Source organism: Suncus etruscus, chromosome 4 (genome assembly GCF_024139225.1).
Source record: "Suncus etruscus isolate mSunEtr1 chromosome 4, mSunEtr1.pri.cur, whole genome shotgun sequence".
In the NCBI taxonomy this organism is placed as follows: domain Eukaryota; kingdom Metazoa; phylum Chordata; class Mammalia; order Eulipotyphla; family Soricidae; genus Suncus; species Suncus etruscus.
The window spans coordinates 76696530-76712128 of NC_064851.1; positions in this window are offsets into that span (position 1 = coordinate 76696530).

The window sequence follows — 15599 nt, forward strand, 5'->3', positions numbered from 1 at the left end:
AAAGAAAGAAAGAAAGAAAGAAAGAAAGAAAGAAAGAAGAAAGAAAGAAAGAAAGAAAGAAAGAAAGAGAAGAAAGAAGAAAGAAAAGAAAGAAAGAAAAAAAAGAAAGAAAAAAGAAAGAAAGAAAGAAGAAAGAAGAAAAGGAAGGGAGGGAAAGGGAAGGGAGGGAGGAGGAGGGAGTGAGGGAGGGGAAGGGAAGGGAAGAAAAGGGAAGGGAAGGGAGGGAGGAGGGAGGAAGGAAGGAAGGAAGGAAGGAAGGAAGGAAGGAGGAAGGAAGGAAGGAAGGAAGGAAGGAAGGGAGAGAGAGAGAAAAAGAAAGAAAGAAAGAAAGAAAGAAAGAAAGAAAGAAAGAAGAAAGAAAGAAGAAAGAAAGAAAGAAAGAAAGAAAGAAAGAAAGAAAGAAAGAAAGAAAGAAAGAAAGAAAGAAAGAAAGAAAGAAAGAAAGAAGAGAGAAAGGAAGGAAGGAGAGAGAAAGGAAGGAAGGAAGGAAGGAAGGAAGGAAGGAAGGAAGGAAGGAAGGAAGGAAGGAAGGAAGGAAGGAAGGAGAGGGAATGGACTCCAATAATAGAGTACATGCTTCGATCACCATGGAGGCTCTCGCTTCAATAGTTGGCACAGAAAAAAAAAAAGAAGCAGTATGGCGGTATGGAGGGGAGATGGGAGGAGAGGAGTGGAAAAGGAAGGTCAGAGAGATAGTTCAGAGTTAAGACATTTATTTGTGTGCAGAACAACCCCAGTTAAATTTTCAGCACCCCTTAGGGTCCCCAAGAGTATAACCAGGAGTAATCTCTAAAGCTGTCTGATGTGACCCAAAAAGACAAAAAAAAAAAAAAATTAAAGGAATAGACTCTTAACCAAATTGCCTGAGTCCAAATTCAAATTATGCCTCTTAGGGATAGATAAGGAAAAGGCACACCTGATGTACTACTATGGGGTTGGGTTGTGTGTGATGCTGTTAATCCTAGCTCAGAAAACTGGATATGCAGTCCCAGGATTGAACCTGAGCCTCCCACATGCAAACCATGCTCTCAGCCCATCCAACTGCTTCTCCAATCCATTTAGCACCACTTTTACTTGTGGCAACAACAACAACAAAAAATTTTAAGGGGGAAGATAAAGGAAAATAAATCCATTTTCTCATTATGAAATGAAGAAAGTGGTTCCAACCATTGTAATTAATATTGTGGATAATTGAGTTTTGTGCATTAGAACAGAAAATTGGATTCTCCAGTCAAGAATCATGGGCTCTTCCCTTCTTCAGAGTCATGTGGTTCAGGAAAGAATGATCAAATTCTTAGCATCCCAACTTGAGAAGGCCTTGAGATTTGCAGTTGCAAGCCACCTCTTCCCTAGCTAATGAGACATTTAATTCACTGAACAAGGTCTTTTCATCTGGCATACAGCACCCTGGCATCCCAGAGGAGTGTCACCCTGGAGGCTAAGCACCCCTAGGGAAGTCCTCTTAGCTAATTCTTCACCCGCTGTACTCTATGGCAAATACTAGAAGCCCGTCTACACCTTCCCTCCTTAGAGTTTTCCCATTTGTAGCTTCTTCCTCCTGTTTATTATCTTCTGTTTCTAATTCTCCATCAGTATTTGTTTGTTCTTCCCAAAGCCAGTGCAACTAAATTAAATATTGAATTAATAGAATTTTTCTATGTCACGTGGTCAGTTTTTGTTTTAAAGGGAAGTATCTCATGGAATGACCTTGAAGCTATTTCACTCCATCATTGTGTGGAAAGCTATAGTTTTTAAGCTTGAATACTGTTGCATAAAATAGCACAGGACTGACGTAGTCTCCTCTTTCCCCTTTGCCTCACCCTAGCCTCTCCTTTTCCTTTGCTAAGGCTGTGTTGACCAGGGAGTGCTTTCACACATTTGGTTTCTGTGTGCCTGAGGTCACAGGACTGTCGTGGTGCTGGGTATCACAAAAGCAATCAGGACTCGAATTCCTGCCTACAAGGCAGTTGCTCTACCTAGTGAACCATCCTGAGGCCTATATTCTAGTTAATACTTTGACACTAATGCTCTTATTGCTTTTGTGAGTGCAATCCTTTTCTCATTTATCATTTGCTTTTCTTTGTTTTGCGGTCACACCTATCAGTGCTCAGGAATTACTCCAGGCTCTCTGCTCAAGGATTATTCCTGGAGGGCTCCAAGGACCATATTGGCTGCTAGGGATTGAACCCAGGTTGACCACATGCAAGACAAGTACACCATACCCTCCCTTCTGTACTATTCTCTGGCCTCAGGTGAATACATTTCTACCTGAAGAAATGGGGGGGATTGATGAAGAAGCAGACTGATACCACTTGTAATGACTTTTGGAGTCAATCCTAGATTGAATCCTGCTATTTGGTTTTGGATGAGTTTCCCAGCCCCCTGCATCATATTGTCCTCATTTGGAAATGACTATTAGTAATACCTGTGTTCCAGGAGTATGAGATCATTTTGTTTTGTTTTGGGGCCACATCTGGTGGTATTCAGTGCTACCCTCAGCTCTGTGCCCAGGTGTCACTACCTATAGGCTCTGGAACCATATAGTGCCAGGGATGAAACTGGAGTCAGCCAGGTGCATCCCTCCAGCTTTCAGAAGTATGAGCTTTAACTGAAGTAGTAAATATGTTTAGCACCATGGCATGTGATAAGAATTCACTAAACTGCTACATTTAGTCGCTAAGCTACTAATTTTATAAATACTAATTTCCATACGTGCTTCTATGTATAACTTCTACATATATATTTACTTCTATATCTACTGTATGTATATGTTTATATATAAAGAAAGGGGGAAGAGGAAAAGAAAAATGAGGGCTGGGTAGGTGGCGCTAGAGGTAAGGTGTCTGCCTTGCAAGCGCTAGCCAAGGAAGGACCTCGGTTCGATCCCCCGGCGTCCCATATGGTCCCCCCAAGCCAGGGGCGATTTCTGAGCACATAGCCAGGAGTAACCCCTGAGCGTCAAACGGGTGTGGCCCAAAAACCAAAAAAAAAAGAAAAGAAAAATGAATATATTCCTTATTGTGTGGCTTTTAAGATCTCTCATTTATATTGTGTGTGCTCTTTTGGGGGATGGGCTGTGCTCAGAGCTTACTCCTGGTTCTGTGCTCAAGGATCACTCTTGGCAAGGCTCAAGGGGACAATATGTGGTACTGTGGATCAAAGCAGGATCAGCAATGTTTTACTGAGCAAGGGTAAGCGTCTTAAAATCTATACCATCTCTCCAGCCCCAGCTCTTCTGATACCTTCTCCCTTAGCTCCTTGCTAGCATCTAATATTTTAATGTATACTGGTGCTTCAGTTCAACTTTGCTCCCTTCTCAGGCTGTTAATCCATTTCAATGAGACACTGAAAGTATCAAAGTGAAGGGTGTCTAAATGCCTGGTTAGGAAGGAGCATGTTGCAGAAAATTCCTGTTGTCGTCATTTGACTCTAAGTGGGAATATGCTGCCCCCTGCTGGACATAGGAACCCTTCCACTCTCGCTGTCAAAAATTACAACTGTGGGGGGCCTGAGAGATAGCAGCATGGAAATGGGGCGTTTGCCTTCCATGCAAAAGGACGGTGGTTCGAATCCCAGCCTCCCATATGATCCCCTGAGACTGCCAGGAGCGGTTTCTGAGTGTAGAGCCAGGAATAACCCCTGAGCACTGCCGGGTGTTACCCATTTAAAAAAATTACAACTGTGTAATCTTGCTCACTTAAGGGACTTAAGAAAAATAAAAGATGGGGCTGGAGAGATAGCATGGAGGTAAGGCGTTTGCCTTTCATGCAGAAGGATGGTGGTTCAAATCCCAGCATCCCATATGGTCCCCTGAGCCTGCCAGGAGTAATTTCTGAGCATAGAGCCAGGAGTAACCCCTGAGCACTGCCGGGTGTGACCCAAAGAAACAAAACAAAACAAAAATTAAAAAATAATAAAAAAATAAAAGATAGTATGGCAATATCCAGCGACAATAGAGATGAGGTTTGAAAGGACCAGCCCATAATATGAATCTTACCACAAAGATTGATGAGTGCAATTAGAGAAATATCATTACAATGGTAGTGAGTGAGAGAAATAGAATGCCTGTCTAGAAGACAGGTAGGGGGGGAGAGGAAGAAGATAGGGGATGGGAATGTCGCACTGATGAAGGGGGTGTACTTTTTTATGACTGAAACCCAACTATAAACATGTTTGTATCATGGTGCTTAAATAAATAAATAAATAAATATATATATATATATTTAGGTTTTGGGGCCACACCCGGTAACGCTCAGGGGTTACTCCTGGCTATGCGCTCAGAAGTCGCTCCTGGCTTGGGGGACCATGTGGGACACCGGGGAATCGAACCGTGGTCCATCCTAGGCTAGCACTGGCAAGGCAGACACCTTACCACTAGCGCCACCATGCCAGCCCCAATAAATATATTAATAAAAAATAATCACATCCGTGCTGAGTACAAAAGCCCTGATTTCTTTTTTTTTTTGGGGGGGGGAGGGTTTGGGCCACACCCGGGGGTGATCAGGGGTTACTCCTGGCTGTCTGCTCAGAAATAGCTCCTGGCAGGCACGGGGGACCATATGGGACACCGGGATTCGAACCACCTACCTTTGGTCCTGGATCGGCTGCTTGCAAGGCAAACGCTGCTGGGCTATCTCTCCGAAGCCCTGATTTCTTTAGCCTCATGAAATTACCGTATTTTCTGGCGTATAAGACGACCCCCTAATTTTACAGTTAAAACATAGGGTTAGGCCTATATTTCCTATATAAGACAGAATGTTCCTGTGCTGCAACTGTGTCTTCCACAGTGAGCCAATCACAACAAGCAAAGGTCCATAGGTTATACTGTAATAGACGTCCTTTCTGACTCTGGCCAATCTGAGCAGGCTTTTTACAGTGTAGATTTGGGTCCAGAACACTGTCTAATTTGCATGCATAAAAAGCCTGCTTGGATTGGCTGAGTTAGAGAGGCGGTCCGAGCAGCCTGGCAGTGATTGGTGCTGGATGGAGTTGGAAAATTTGTTTTGTGGCAATATTCAGACAATTTTTTTTTTTTGATTTTTGGGCCACACCCGGTAATGCTCAGGGGTTACTCCTGGCTATGTGCTCAGAAGTTGCTCCTGGCTTGGGGGACCATATGGGACACCGGGGGATCGAACTGCGGTCCGTCCAAGGCTAGCGCAGGCAAGGCAGGCACCTTACCTTTAGCGCCACCGCCCGGCCCCAATTTTTGTTTTTTGAAACATTTTTCGGGATATACTCGACGTATGAGACGACCCCCGATTTTCGGTTGACTTTTTTTGTTTCAAAAGTAGTCTTATATGCCGGAAAATACGGTAATAAACTACAAAGACCAGGACCGACGAGGTGGCGCTAGAGGTAAGCCTTGCAAGCGCTAGCCAAGGAAGGACCGCGGTTTGATTCCCCCAGCGTCCCATATGGGTCCCCCAAACCAGGGGCGATTTCTGAGTGCTTAGCCAGGAGTAACTCCTGAGCATCAAACGGGTGTGGCCCAAAAAAACAAACAAACAAACAAAAACTACAAAGACCTTCTTCAGTTCAGTGGTTTGGGACTTCAAACTGCCCTCTGCCTCCTATCATTCACAGTTATCGTTTCTTCTCCAGGTGCCTAGCCTCTGACTACTACAAGGCCAGTGTTCTTTTTTTTTTTTTTTTTTCCCCAGTTTTTGGGTCACACCCGGCAGCGCTCAGGGATTACTACTGGTTCTATGCTCAGAAATCGCTCCTGGCAGGCTCAGAGGACCATATGGGATGCCGGGATTTGAACCACCGTCCTTCTGCATGCAAGGCAAACACCCTACCTCCATGCTATCTTTCCGGTCCCCAAGGCCAGTGTTTTTGAACCCAGGTGGCACACTCAGAAAAGCTTTAGGCAAAATTAAAGAAAATTAAAGAACTACACTGTACAAAATTTTGATGAGAAATCATGTTACCAAAGCATCCCCTTCTCATTTGTTCTCCTGCAAGCACCTTGAGAAGCACTTGGAACTTGAGCTAATTCACCTCAGTAAAAGACTAAGTTGGATGGGTTCATCCCTATGAAAAACATCTTTGATAGCTCTTCCTTGCACTCCCGAACAGACATGGTGTGAAAATCTAATAGGCTCTTGAAACTCTAAGTCAATAAAAATACATCCACACCTCCCTTGAGAGAATCTGCAGCCTGGAAGGGATGATGGGAACCCCAAATGGGTTAAAAACAAACATTCCCCAAGATGGGTCACTTGAACATGCAGATTATTTTTTAACAGAAAGCAATGGAGAGTCTGCAGCCTCCAGAGAAAACTTATGTTTCTCCATTAAATACCTTGGAGAATTTTTTTATTGTTGTAGGGGACTCACTGACAGTACTAGGAGATGCTGGAGTTATTGGACACACACACACACACACACACACACACACACACACACACAGCTGTAGCACTGGAAGAGAATGGAGGGGCAAGGGAATGGCAGGCAATTTTAGGAATGGAGTCAAACCTACAGCCTCAAAGCCAGATTATACAGGTTTAAGGCACTTGTCTTTCATGCAACTCACCCTGATTCTATCCCAACACCACATATGGTCCCTCAAGCAACACAAAAAGTAACCCCTGAGCATAGAGTCAGGTGTAGCCCAAACACACACACACACACACACACACACACACACACACACACACAGAGCCTTACACATGAAACTTAAACTCTACCCTTAAGACACATACCTAGTCTCCAACTTGTGTGTACATATGTATGTATGTGCATAGAATCAAGCCCAAAGTCTCCCACATTCTAGGTTCATTTTCTACCATTGAGCTATATCCCCTTGCTTCTACTTAGAAGACTTTATACAGGGCCATGCTCTTAACAAGTAGTATTGACAAAATTAAAATGTTCTGACCTATCTGTTTGGCTGGGTCAACAAATAATCACTATACCTGTACATGTAGCCCATTGTGAAGTACAGCCCCCTCAATTTTATCCAACTGTCTCTAGGCCCTTCAAATCTACATGTGCTCTCTGTATATATAGAATTTTGTTTATTCTCAAGTTAATTTTTTTTGTTTTGGGGGGGGGCCATAACTGACAACACTCAGGGGTTACTACTGGCTCTGCACTCAGAAATAGTCCCTGGGGACCAGAAAGATAACACAGCGGTGAGGCATTGGCCTTGCATGTAGCCAACCTGGGAGGACCCAGTTCGATTCCTGACATCCCATATAGTCCCCCAGCCTGCCAGGGGTGATATCTGAGTGCAGAGCCAGGAGTGACCCCTGAGCACCCCCCAAAAAAACAATCAACCAAATAATCAATAAATAAATAAAGTTTAAAGAAATAAATCTCGCCTGGCTCAGGGACCATATGGGATGCCAGGGATTGAACCTGTGTCCGTCCTGGGTTAGCCGCATGCAAGACAAATGCCCTACCCTGTGCTACCACTCGGCCCTCAAGTTTATTTTTCATGTATTTACTTAATTATTAGACTAGACTAAAGAGCCCTTGAAGAGTAAAGAGAATTTACTGCACCTAAACATTTTGCTTGGAAATAATAAAATGGATGAGTGGGAATAAATGCATTTTTTAGATTTCTGTGATTTTCAGGCTTATTAACTTTGTCACTTTCCTTTCTCCAGACTTTCAGTTTATGCTAGGTTTATGCTACAACAGATTCCTAAAATGCTTAAGTGACCAGGAAAAATTGGATTAAACATTGTTATAATCCCAAAGAATGTTAAGATGTGTATGTAACACAATGGTACATTTAATGAAATGTTATATTGAGCCTGAAATAGGTACCACATTTTCAGGCTTTGTAAAATCCCCTCTGAACCTATTAACAAGGATTTTCAAGGCTCCACTCAATTATATCTAAAGCAGATGCTGCTTACATTTCATCCAATATAACTTCAAGATGCCACTCAGAAAGAAAGATGCAAAGAAACAACCAAGAACAAATAACCAAAAAAGAGGAAGATACATACTATAATAGCCAACCATTAAAATAAGACAGATGGGGGCCAGGTGGTGGCGCTAAAGGTAAGGTGCCTGCCTTGCCTGCTCTAGCCTTGGACGGACCGCGGTTCGATCCCCCGGTGTCCCATATGGTCCCCCAAGCCAGGAGCAACTTCTGAGCACATAGCCAGGAGTAACCCCTGAGCGTTAATGGGTGTGGCCCAAAAACCAAAAAAAAAAAAAAAAAAAAAAAAAAAAGACAGATGAATTTAGTTAGCTAGATAGAAGGATTTTCCCCTAGGAGTCATACATATTAGTAGAGATCTTTGAGGATTTTGTTAAGTTCCTCTGAAAATCCATGATGTGGGGATGGTACATGAGTCTTACAAGTGTTCTGAGGACCATCTGACTCCAGAGGTAGAACCCCAGACTGTTCGTGCAAAGCATTAGCTCCAGTTCTTTGAGCCATCTTCCTGGCCTCCTGTTAGCAATATTTTATTTACTTTTTCACTTTTCAGATTCTAAGCACCATTTGTCTAAATGGTTTTTATGGGGGAAAAGAAAAACCCAATCAATAAGAATAGTAAAATTACCTACATCCCAGTAACAAGAGTAAATTTTCTTTTAATATATGTATATGTATATTTAAATTTTGTTGGGAGTTTAAAAGATAGTAGAGGAAGTAAGGCAATTACCTTGCATACATCCAACCCCAGTTTGATCCCCAACACTGCATATGGTCCCCCAACACTGTCAACTGATCTCTGCACTACCAGGAGTGATTCCTGAGCATAAAGCCAGGAATAGTTTCAGAGCACATAGGAATGGCTCAAATCCCCTGTGCACATCCCCAAAAAGTGTCTCCAGGATTTGATTACCCAAGGCCAGCGAGATAGCACAGTGGTAGGCCATTTGCCTTGCACACAGCCAATTCTTGATGGACGGTGGCTAGAATTCTGGCATCCCATATGAACCCCCAAGCCTGCTAGGAATGATTTCTGAGCACAGAGCCAGAAATAACCCCTGAGCACCGCTGGTTGTGACCGAAAAAACAAAACAAAACAAACAAACAAAAGAATTTGATTACCTATTTTGCTGAATTAGAATGAATGTACATAAAGTTTTCTTTGGAGGAGTGGAGCATAATTTGAGGGCCACACTTTGATTCTCAGGGACAGCTGACTCTGAACTCAGGTTTTACTCCAGATGGGCTCAGGGGGGCATAGAGGGCACCAGGGATCAAATCCAGGTTGACCTATGCAAGGTAAGTACCCTACCAACTCTATTTTCTCTCTGGCCCACACATGAAGAATTTTTGTTTTGTTTTGTTTTGATTTTTTGGTTTTTGGGCCACACCCATTGGCGCTCAGGGATTACTCCTAGCTATTCGCTCAGAAATCGCCCTTGGCTTGGGGGACTATATGGGACGCCGAGGGATCAAACCACAGTCCGTTCTAGGCTAGCCCTTGCAAGGCATACAGCCTTAGCTCTAGCGCCACCGCTCCAGCCCCACACATGAAGTTTTAGATCTTGCATTTTTCATTTAATAAAATATAGAGAAAGTTTGGAAGCATGGGAAAGGAGGTGATATACCTAGCGGAGTTCCAAGGTTTACTCCTGGCACTATGCTCAAGGATTGCTTCTAGTGTTGTTGCAAGCCCTTTAATCCCCTATACTATCTCTTTGCCCTCCCCCCCCCCCCAGTAGTTTTATCACAGTTTGCTCCACATTGCTCCAGAGTAAATAAAAATCTCTGGATGGTCATCTGAATGGGAGCAGCAGTCAGAACAGCAAGACCCAAATCACCAGATCTTGGTTTCTGTTTGGGCCACCTAGTGCCCTTTTCTACTTCACATGTTGTATATGTAAAAATCAACATTATTCTGGGTTCAGGAGTAGACAGTGACAATTCCTAGAATCTTTTTTTGTTTTTGGGTCACACCTAGCAGCACTCAGGGATTACTCTTGGCTCTACTCTCAGAAATCGCTCCTGGCAGGCTTGGGGGACCAAATGGGATGCCGGGATTCGAACCACCATTCTTCTGCATGCAAAGCAAACACCCTGCCTCCATACTATCTCTCCAGCCCCAACTCCTAATATCTTTGAGAGCTTGAACAGCACAGTGGCAGAACTCTTTGCTCCAGAGGCCCACACACAGTGCTAGTGTGTTTGCCTTACATGAGGCCTACCTGGGTGTTGTGTATGTAAACATTTCCATGAGATTATTATGTTATTGATCCTACCCTGATCTGTGATTGTGCCTATCCTAGGGTGTGACCTGGCATTCTGCTCCCACCCTAGGGTGGTACCTGATTCTGATGTATAAAAGCAAGGGTCTGTGGAAGGCAGGGGCTTTTTTCTGGGGCTGATTCTGGGGCTTTTGGCTTTAGCCTTATACACAGAATAAAGCTGTTATCTTCAAAAGGCTGACTGCCTGTTAGCTTTATACCTGCCGCATTCACCTTAGAACTGCCAGCTGAACAGGGTAGCAGAGGCGTGGTCCGAGCTGGAGGAGAAAGATCTCATCCTCCATCTCTCCATCAGTCAACCCCATCAAGGGCTGAATTGCAACACCTGGGTTTGATTCCCAGCATCCCATATGGTCCCCCTGTCTGCCAGGAGCAAATTCTGAGCTTAAAGCCAGGAGTGACCCCTGAGCACTGCCGGGCCTTGCCCTAAAACAAACAAAAAAACTCTCTGCTCCCATTTCCGAAAAGAAATGCATGTTATTACATACACACACACACACACACACACACACACACACACACACACACACACACACACACACCTCAGCCTGCCCTCTACATTCTCCACACTCCAGTTAATAAGTTAGACAGCTGCCTTTTTTTTTTTTTTAGACAGCTGCCTCTTGACATGTGCTGAGAGCCAATGGTCCTGCAGCAAATCTGCCCTATTGCAGCACATGGTTTTGGCAAGTTGTGCCATATTTTTCTTCATCCATTACATTTTCAAAGAAAAAATTTTGGGTATTCAAAGATAGTCTTTGGGGCCGGGCGGTGGCGCTGGAGGTAAGGTGCCTGCCTTGCCTGCGCTAACCTAGGACGGACCGCGGTTCGATCCCCCGGCGTCCCATATGGTCCCCCAAGAAGCCAGGAGCAACTTCTGAGCGCATAGCCAGGAGTAACCCCTGAGCCTCACAGGGTGTGGCCCAAAAACCAAAAAAAAAAAAAAAAAAAAAAAAAAAAACAAAGATAGTCTTTAAGATCTACAATATTATTTCTAATCAAACAGTTGTTCCCATTATAGATAATCTCAGAGCTATTCAGAGATATCATGTTTTGTTTCTTGTTTTGGTTGTTTTCTTACACCTTCCTAAAAGGGAAGTTTTGATTTTTTTTTCTTTTTCTTTTTTTTTTTGGTTTTTGGTTTTTGGGCCACACCCTGTGACGCTCAGGGGTTACTCCTGGCTATGCGCTCAGAAGTTGCTCCTGGCTTCTTAGGGGACCATATGGGACGCCGGGGGATCGAACCGCGGTCCGTCCTAGGCTAGCGCAGGCAAGGAAGGCACCTTACCTCCAGCGCCACCGCCTGGCCCCAGTTTTGATTTTTTTTTGTTTTTGTTTTTGAGTCACACCTGGTGGCGGCGGCAGCAGTGCTCAGGGGTTACTCCATGCTCTGCACTCAGAACTCGCACCTGGCAGCCCTGGGGGACCATATGATTGCTAGAAATCAAACCGGTGTTCGTCCAGGGTTGGCCGCATGCAAGGCAAATGCCCTACCGATGTGCTATTGCTCCAGCCCCCGGAAGTTTTGATCTTAACATGCACTGTCACAATATGTCAGATGTCCTAATTCACACATTGTCACTAAATGTAAAATTAACATGTAAATATCTTCGTAATTTTATAGTTGGAGGGTGAATCTTGTTTTTTTTGTTTTGTTTGGTTGGTCTTGATTGGGAGTCCACCAAGCAGTGCTCAAAACTTACTCTAGCTCTGTACTCAAGAAATACTCCTAACAGTGCTCAGGGGACCATATGGAATACCAGGAAAAACCCAGATTGACCAAGTGCAAAGCAAGCACCATAGAGAGATATAACAATTATTTCAAACTTACTATTCTTTTTTTTTTTTTTTTAAGTTTTGGGTCACACCCTGCAGCACCTCTACTCTCAGAAATTGCTCCTGGCAGGCTCCGAGGGGCCATATGGGATGCCGGGATTCTAACCACCGTCCTTATATATGCAAGGTAAATCCCCTACCTCCATGCTACCTCTCCGGCCCCAAACTGACTATTCTTGTTTTGTTTGGGGGCCACATCCAGCTGTGCTCAGTGATTATTCCTGGATCTATGCTCAGAAATCACACCTGGCAGACTCAGGAGACCATATGGGATGCCAGGGATTGAACTCGGATCTGTCCTGGGTCATCTGCATGCAAGGCTAATGCCCTACCACTGTGCTATTACTCCAGTCCTCAAATTGACTATTCTTTTTTTTTTTGTTTTGTTTTTGTTTTTTGTTTGTTTTTGGGTCATACTCAGTGGTGCTCAGGGGTTCCTCCTGGCTCTGTGCTCAGAAATCACTCCTGGCAGACTCGGGGGACCATATAGGATGGACCATATTTGAATACAGATCAGCTGCATACAAAGCAAATGCCCTACTCACTGTGCTATCACTCTTTTTTTTTTTTTTTTTTTTTTTTTTGGTTTTTGGGTCACACCCGGCGGTGCTCAGGGGTTACTCCTGGCTGTCTGCTCAGAAATAGCTCCTGGCAGCCACGGGGTACCATATGGGACACCGGGATTCGAACCAACCACCTTTGGTCCTGGATCGGCTGCTTGCAAGGCAAACACCACTGTGCTATCTCTCCGGGCCCTGTGCTATCACTCTGATCCCAGTAATTCTATTTGCCTTTCTATTGTAATAAACATATGAAATAAACTTCTACCTGCAAGGGACAAGCCATGGTGGTAAGTGGAAATTGAGGACACAGGTGAAAGGAAGGTCACACTGGTGGTGGGATTGGTGTTTCAACATTTAATGTCTGAAGCAACTGTATAATTAATATTTTAGTAAATGACAGTGTTATAATTTTAAAAATATAGCTACCCATATGGAGCTTAAGACTAAGGACTCCATGACTTTCTGGTTATTTTCAGCACTTTTTTCTGTCACTCACACCAAAGGGTATTAACAACCTACATTAGCATCAGTTACTCCACTAGCAGCCATTCCAATGAACCAGATTCCCTCCACTCATACCTAGGGAAATGCCTATCCAGAAGGGATGTGGTTTAAAGCATCTCCGAGAATTCAAAATTCCTAACCTCAGCATTATGGCTTTGGTAATTAGCCATAAAAAGTATAAAATAAATTGTGGTGCATTAATCAGTAAAAGGCATATATATCACACAATGAGTAAACAAATAATTCAAAATAATTAGCATGTATTCCCTGAATTCCATTGCAAAAAAAAAAAAAGATTAAAATATCAAACTTAATTTGTGATTTTATTTTATTTCATCCTTTAATTGTATCTGCCACCTGCTGTGCATTTGAAACAAATTAAGCATTAGAAGCAGCATCCAAAAGTGAGAGGGCTAGAAAATGAAAGTGTAGCTTCGTGGTAAAATGCCTGCTTTGGAAAGAGATACCAAGTGTCTATTTTTTTTTTATTTTTATTTTTTTTAGTTTTGAGGCCACACCGGCCAGTGCTCAGGGATTACTCCTTGGCTCTTCATTTAGAAATTACTCCTGGCAGGCTTGAGGAATCATATGGAATGCCTAGGATCTAACCTCAGTTGGCTGAGAGCAAAGCAAATGTCCTACCCACTGTGCTATTGCTCCGGTCCCAAGACAGTGTCATGACACAAACTCTCATACTCCCTGCACTCTGTCACCACACAGAGTAAAAAAAGCTTAAAAATATTTTTTTTTACCTTTGGGCAAAAATATAAATGTTTTCCTTATCTTCAGACAAGGTGAATTTTTAATTTTCAGAAATAATGACTCTTTTTGGGGGGGGGGGGTCACACCTGGTGGCACTCAGGAGTTACTGCTGGCTCTGTGCGTAGAAATTTAGAAATTTCTGGCAGAGCCAGAGAGATAGCATGGAGTAAGGCAGGGGTCTCAAACTCAATTTACCTGGGGGGCTGCAGGAGGCAAAGTCAGGGTGAGGCAGGACCGCATAAGGGATTTTACTTACCGAATATTCTCAATAGTAAATGGCATTACTAAGGAAAAAAATCGCAAAAAAAACGCATTAAACATTTGCATACCCCGAATGGAACTGCAAATATACAAAATGTACAAAATGTACAAATGTACAAAATGTTGTACGGAGGGCTGCAAATGGCCCGCGGGCTGCGAGTTTGAGATCCCTGAAGTAAGGTGTTTGCCTTGCATGAAGAAGGACAGTGGTTTGAATCCCAGCATCCCATGTGCTCCCTAGAGCCTGCCAGCAGCAGTTTCTAGAGCATAAGGTGTTTCCCTTGCAGGCAGCTGATAGCGGGAGAGGGGGTTTCGATCCCTGGCATTTCTGAGCGTAGTCATAAATAATCCTTGAGTTCTGCCCAGGTATAGCTAAAAATAAATAAATAAATAAAACTCTCCCTCTCTCTCTCTCCCTCTCCTTCTCTTTCCTTTTCTCCTTCCACTCCTCTTCTCTCTCTCTCTCTCTCTCTCTCTCTCTCTCTCTCTCTCTCTCTCACACACACACACACTCTCTCTCTCTCTCTCTCTCTCTCTCTCTGCCATACCTAGTGGGTGTGCAGGACTTACAGTGATCTCTCCTAGTAGTGCTTGGGGAACCATTTGCAGAGCCAAGATGTGAATCACTGTCATGGCACAACTGCATCAGGACCAGAACCTGACACTCTGTTCTCTCGCTCCAACACGGGAGAGAAATTTTTGGTTCTCGGAGAAGGACATCACCTTTCTTCTGGCTGTCAATTAGAAGTTGCTCTCAGTTCCTTGCCACTAGGGTCTCCTCATACTGTGGTTATGTCATCAAAAGCATGACACAAAGAATCCCAGTCAGCCCCCCAGATGGACTTACAACCTGTGTCACATTATCATATGAAGTGCATTATATCACTATTGCCATCTTTGATAAAAAGCAAATCCAGGGCTGGAGCATTAGCACAGCAAGTAGAGGTTTTGCCTTGCTCGTGGCTGACTTGGGTTCAATCTCCAGCATCCCATATGGTCCCCAGTGGCTGCCAGGAGTAAGTTCTGAGCACAGAGCGCTCTCTCTGAGTGCCGCTGGGTGTGGTCCCAAACCCCAAAAAACTAAATTAAATTAAATAAGTAAAAGCAAATACAGCTCCCCATCAATCAGGAGTTTAAGAAGTCTGCGGGGGGGGGGGTGAGGTGGCGCTAGAAGTAAGGTGTCTGCCTTGCAATTGCTAGCCAAGGAAGGACAGCGGTTCGATCCCCCGGCGTCCCATATGGTCCCCCCTCCCAAGCCAGGGGCGATTTCTGAGCGTGTAGCCAGGAGTAACCCCTAAGCGTCAAACGGCTGTGGCCCCCCCCCAAAAAAAAAAAACATTCTGCAGGGCATGAACACCAGGACAGCAAGGCATCTGGAGTTGCATTGGAATCTGGTAGCTCTGCCTGCACATGAGCATAGCACACTTCAAAATATACCAGACAAATTTAAAATGCTCAGCAGCCTCTGGCCAGTGGCTACCCTATAGG